The 5,548-nt window shown below is 37.5% G+C and overlaps 1 pseudogene; it reads left to right on the forward strand.

Annotated features, from left to right (window-relative positions):
* Window positions 1-3,307: 3,307 nt before the first annotated feature.
* LOC100931382 lies at window positions 3,308-4,153 on the forward strand (annotated as a pseudogene).
* The last annotated feature ends 1,395 nt before the right edge of the window (window positions 4,154-5,548 follow it).

The raw sequence follows: 5,548 nt of genomic DNA on the forward strand, positions 1-5,548 counted from the left end.
TACAGTTTGTAGTGATTGCTAAAAAAAATTGAAGTAAAAGAAAATTTAACATGAGGGGAAGTGTATTGCCTCTGGAACAGATATTCCATAAGACATGGTGAAATATGTGAGTAATTCTGTATAAGAATTTGGAGCAAGAGAGTTGAAAGGGATAGGAATAAGGAATCAGGTGGTGGAGAAAAGGATTTGGATGATGATTTACAGAGTTTCAGAATTTCTGGGTTGTATATGGCTCAGAGTGAGTTTATTCCTTATTTAGTGGAAAGGCTATTCCTATTCCTAGAGAAGGTAGGAGAGAAGCACAGCATGAGTGGAAGACACAAGTCAAATTATTTCACTTTTTTTCTTCCTTATGAGGTCTGGAGAATAGGCAAGAGATGTCTCAGCAGATGAAAGTCAGAAATGCACAGACAATTATCATTCCCCACCTACTTTTGCCTTTCTTTTCCCTCAGGGAACAGATATATCAGTATATTTAGGGTCTGAGATATATATATATATATATATATATATATATATATATATATATATATTCTTTTCACCAAAAGTTCTCCACAACATGAAAAGCTGGAGATCAGTCTATTGGGATGAATAGGAGATAGAAGTTCTCTTGCTCTAGTGCAGATGGAAGTCTCACCTATCTCATCCCTAGAAGCCTGAGGCTAGAGATGAGTCCAGCTCAACGGGAAGTAGAAGTCTAATTCATAGGAATTATCCTATTTTTTTTTTTTTTGTACAGAACTAAAGCTAAAAATAATTTATCTAATTAAAAAAAAGGTTTATTATATTTTTAATGCAAATACCATTCTAAGATTCCCAGGTAGTAAAAAAAAAAAAATGGTCTGATTTGGTCTTCAGGTCAATGACTTGTTGATTCTCTCACAGGCTTAAAGAGTTACTTAAAACAAAATTATTAGTTTAATTGATTTACCCATGACTAGTATCAGAGGTAGAATTTCAACTTAACTCCAAAGTCAGAACTCTTTACACTAGACCACACTGTCTCTGTAATATAAGGAATTTTAATTTCAAATTCGATATTCACACACAGTTTCTCTGCCAATGCCCTCCAGTTCCTTCTCATGAATCTGAATTCCCACTGTATTCTTGCAGTTTATGTCAGCAGAGGCAAGGGGAGTATCAGTTTTGGCAAGTCTCCAAAATATGTTTGATGATTTCTATCATGCAAAGACAAGCCCAACTTTTAAAGAGGCTCATCACTAGAAGTCTGATCAACAAGAGTAATTTTTCTTGGCCATGACAACCAACAACTAATTTAAATTTTCAGTGCAGGTGCATGCAGGGTCACTGGAGTAGACTTTTATGGGCCAGAACTTGAAACAGGATGCTAGGTCACTGGAATTGATAGAAACAATGCTTATGTACTTGGTTCACCCCTTTGGAGTTCACACCTTTGGGAGAGTTCACACATTAGCTCACACATTTGAGTTCACACCTCTCACATTTTTAGAGTTCACACCTTTAAGAGATCATATATAAGGAGCTCCCACAAGCCAACTAGAGACTTCTGGGAGATTCACAAGTCAGTGGATGAGATTCACAAGTCACAGCTCCCACAAGCCCACTCTCTCGGAGGAGGAATCAGATCCATTCGATATTCCACCATTGTGCTGGCTGGAGGCTTTGGATTCAGAGGGAGCTGGAGGTGGAAGCTGGCAGAAGCAAAGCAACAAGAGCTCTCAGAACCAAGGAAAGCTAACCAGGCTATTTTGGAAGAGACAATAAAAGACTGGACTTTAACAGCTGGCTGTATTTGAGGTGATTATTACTCAGAACTGAAATGAAGGCTGCTTCCAGAAGCTCTCTAAGAAACCTACTCCCAGAGTACAATTATATTTAAGAGAAGAGAACATTATAGCTGGCAAGGAAAACTAAAGGGACAAATAAGAAAGATTATGGAATGCCATATTTTCTCTGTTTTTCAAGAAGAGTGAAACAAAATGTAATCTCCAAAATATGGAACAATGACACTGAATTCTATTCCTAGAAAATTAGAACATATTACTGAGACAGATATCAAGGTAAGATAAAGAAAAGTAAACAATAATTTAAAAGAAGAAGGGTGTGAAGGAGGGAAAGCACGAGAGAGTATTAAAGAGCTGACATATTAACAATGAAACAAGTTTGTACATATAAGATCTATATACAAAGCTAAACTGGAGGTGATCACAGAGTAAAGTCATAAGCATGGAACAAGAACATGAAAAGCTTTTGTGAAGAAATAAGCAGACTATTGCAAGACTTCAAAGCTTGCAGGAATTATTGGATTCCTGGAACATGAATTAATAGACAATAAATTCCTTTTGGACTATTTCTAGGACTTATGGACATGTATAATTCCTCATGTTGATTCATGTTATTTGTTACATCACTACTAGCTCATGTTATGTTACTATGTGCTTATGTAATTTATGTAATTATGTGTAATACCTCCCATATTGATGGATTTATGTATACCTGTTTCAAGTGAGCCCCTTCAGGAACACGCTAATCTGGTTTGATTTCCCATTTCCTTTGGTGTTTTCGTCTCCCTTCCTGAGAAGTCAGGAAGGATGTGACCACCTCTATTTATGATGTTTTCACTTCTTTTTTGAGCAGTCAGGGAAGGTGTGATCACCTTCTTTTGGGGGGTTCTCACCTCCTTGAGAAGTCATGGAGGTCATGACCACCTATCTTCTAAATCAAAAGAAAGCAGGAGATGTTATGGGCCAGAACTTGAAACAAGGTGCTAAGTCACTGGAATTGATAGAGACAATGCTTATGTACTTAGTTCACACCTTTAGAGTTCACACCTTTAAGAGAGTTCACAAATTAGTTCACACTTTAGAGAGCTTATATAAGCTAGGAACCTCAACTAAGATGGACTTTGGAAGATCAGAGCCAGGATTCAGTGTGAGATTCACAAGTCCAGGAGATTCATAAGTCAAAAGGACAAGCCCACTAGAGGAGGAGCCCACTAGAGGAGGAATCCACTAGAGGAGACAAGACCGATTCATTCCAACTTCTACCTTTGTGCTGGATAGAGGTTTTAGATTCAGAAGGAGCTAGAGGCTGAAGCTGGCAGAGACAAAGGACAAGTGGCAAGAGCTCTCGGAACCAAGGAGAGAGATAGGCCTCTAAGAAAACTAACTGGGCTATTTTGAAGGAGACAATAAAAAACTGGACTTTAACAGCTGGCTGCATTGAGGTGATTTTTACTTTGAACTGAAAGGAAAGCTACCTCCAGAAGCCCCCCGAGAAATCTGCTCCCAGAGAACTATTATATTTTAGAGAAGAGAACATTACAATGGATCTTCAGCTTTGCCCTGGTGAAGAGGACAGAGTGGGTTCTCAAAGAAAAAAATGTAACATACCAACTTACTGTTAGCTAGGAAAGGCTGCCAAAGGTGTCTTCAACAATGGATATGGGTTTGGTATGGTTAATAGATCTTAGCACCAAGTCTTGCAGTGGAGTGGAATTTTCCACATCTGGTTATTCATATACTGAAACAGGTAAAGCTTCAGGTAATTTGCTAATGAAATACAAGATCTGTGACTATGGGATTACCTTCATTCAAAAATGGAACACAGACAACACCCTGGAGACAGAAATCAGCTAGCATGAAGGATAAATTGGCTGAAGATTTGAAGACGATTATCGAAACCATATTTGTACCAAGCACAAGGAAGAAGAGTGGGGAATTAAAGCTCTCCTACAACTGAAACTGTTTCAATCTTGATGAAAATGTTGTCATTATTTGTCTGGACCGACCAGCTGGGCTGTATTGGCTTACAAAGGATTGATTGCTAGCTATCAGATGAATTTTGATACAGACAAATCGAAAATTTCTCAGAATAATTTCATCCTAGTTTATAAGGCTGTTGACTTCCACTTACACATGTGAATGATGGCACTGGATTTGAAAAGTTGACCTATCAAAAAGTTAATAAAAAGATGAAAATATCAATAAATCTTGCTTGGACCACTGGAAGTAACAACAACCGTTTTGGCATTGCCACTAAGTACAAGCTGGATCTAAAAACTCTGTTGGATAAAGTGAATAATGCCAGCTTTATTGGAGTTGGTAATAATCAGACACTCTGAGCAGGTTTAAAATTGAAACTTTCAGTTTTAATTGATGGAAAAATTTGATTGCTGAAGTTTGGGTTGGAACTTGAATTGGAAGCTTAATATAGTTGGTCTTTTTTTTTGTTTGTGTTGTTTTGTTTTTGCTGAGACAGTTAGGGTTAAGTGGCTTGCCTAACTCACACAGCCAGAATATGTTAAATATCTGAGGCCAGATTTGAACTCAGGGCTGGTGCTCTATCCACTACATCAACTAGCTACCTTTTAATATAGTTTTTAATTAAAATATCAGACCCACTCCTGGAAATAAGGAGAAATAAACTCACTCTGTTTTGGTCTTTATATTATTTCATGAGATTTCAACAATGTAAACTTTTCTTATTTCCCAAAAAGATATTAAAGAAGGGAAGGGGACCTGTTTATGCAAAAATATTTGTGTCAGCACTTGTCATAGTAGCTAGAAACTGGAATTTGAATGTACCCATCAATTGGAGAATGGCTGAATAAATTGTGGTATATGAATGTTATGGAATATTATTCTTTTTTTTAATATCCTTTTATTTACAGGTTATATGTATGGGTAACTTTACAGCATTAACAATTGCCAAACCTCTTGTTCCAATTTTTCACCTCTTACCCCCTACCCCCTCCCCCAGATGGCAGGATGACCAGTAGATGTTAAATATATTAAAATATAAATTAGATACACAATAAGTATACATGACCAAACCGTTATTTTGCTGTACAAAAAGAATCAGACTCTGAAATATTGTACAATTAGCTTGTGAAGGAAATAAAAAATGCAGGTGGGCATAAATATAGGAATTGGGAATTCAATGTAATGGTTTTTAGTCATCTCCCGGAGTTCTTTCTCAGGGCACAGCTGGTTCAGTTCATTACTGCTCCATTGGAAATGATTTGGTTGATCTCATTGCTGAGGATGGCCAGGTCCATCAGAACTGGTCATCATATAGTATTGTTGTTGAAGTATATAATGATCTCCTGGTCCTGCTCATTTCACTCAGCATCAGTTCGTGTAAGTCTCTCCAGGCCTTTCTGAAATCATCCTGTTGGTCATTTCTTACAGAACAATAATATTCCATAATATTCATATACCACAATTTATTCAGCCATTCTCCAACTGATGGGCATCCACTCAGTTTCCATTTTCTAGCCATTACAAAGAGGGCTGCCACAAACATTTGTGCACATACAGGTCCCTTTCCCTTCTTTATGATCTCTTTGGGAAATAAGCCCAGTAGTAACACTGCTGGATCAAAGGGTATGCACAGTTTGATAACTTTTTGAGCATAGTTCCAAACTACTCTCCAAAATGGTTGGATTCGTTCACAACTCCACCAACAATGCATCAATGTCCCAGTTTTCCCACATCCCCTCCAACAATCATCATTATTTTTTCCTGTCATCTTAGCCAATCTGACAGGTGTGTAGTGGTATCTT

Source organism: Sarcophilus harrisii, chromosome 1 (assembly GCF_902635505.1).
Source record: "Sarcophilus harrisii chromosome 1, mSarHar1.11, whole genome shotgun sequence".
NCBI classification, from domain to species: Eukaryota; Metazoa; Chordata; class Mammalia; order Dasyuromorphia; family Dasyuridae; genus Sarcophilus; species Sarcophilus harrisii.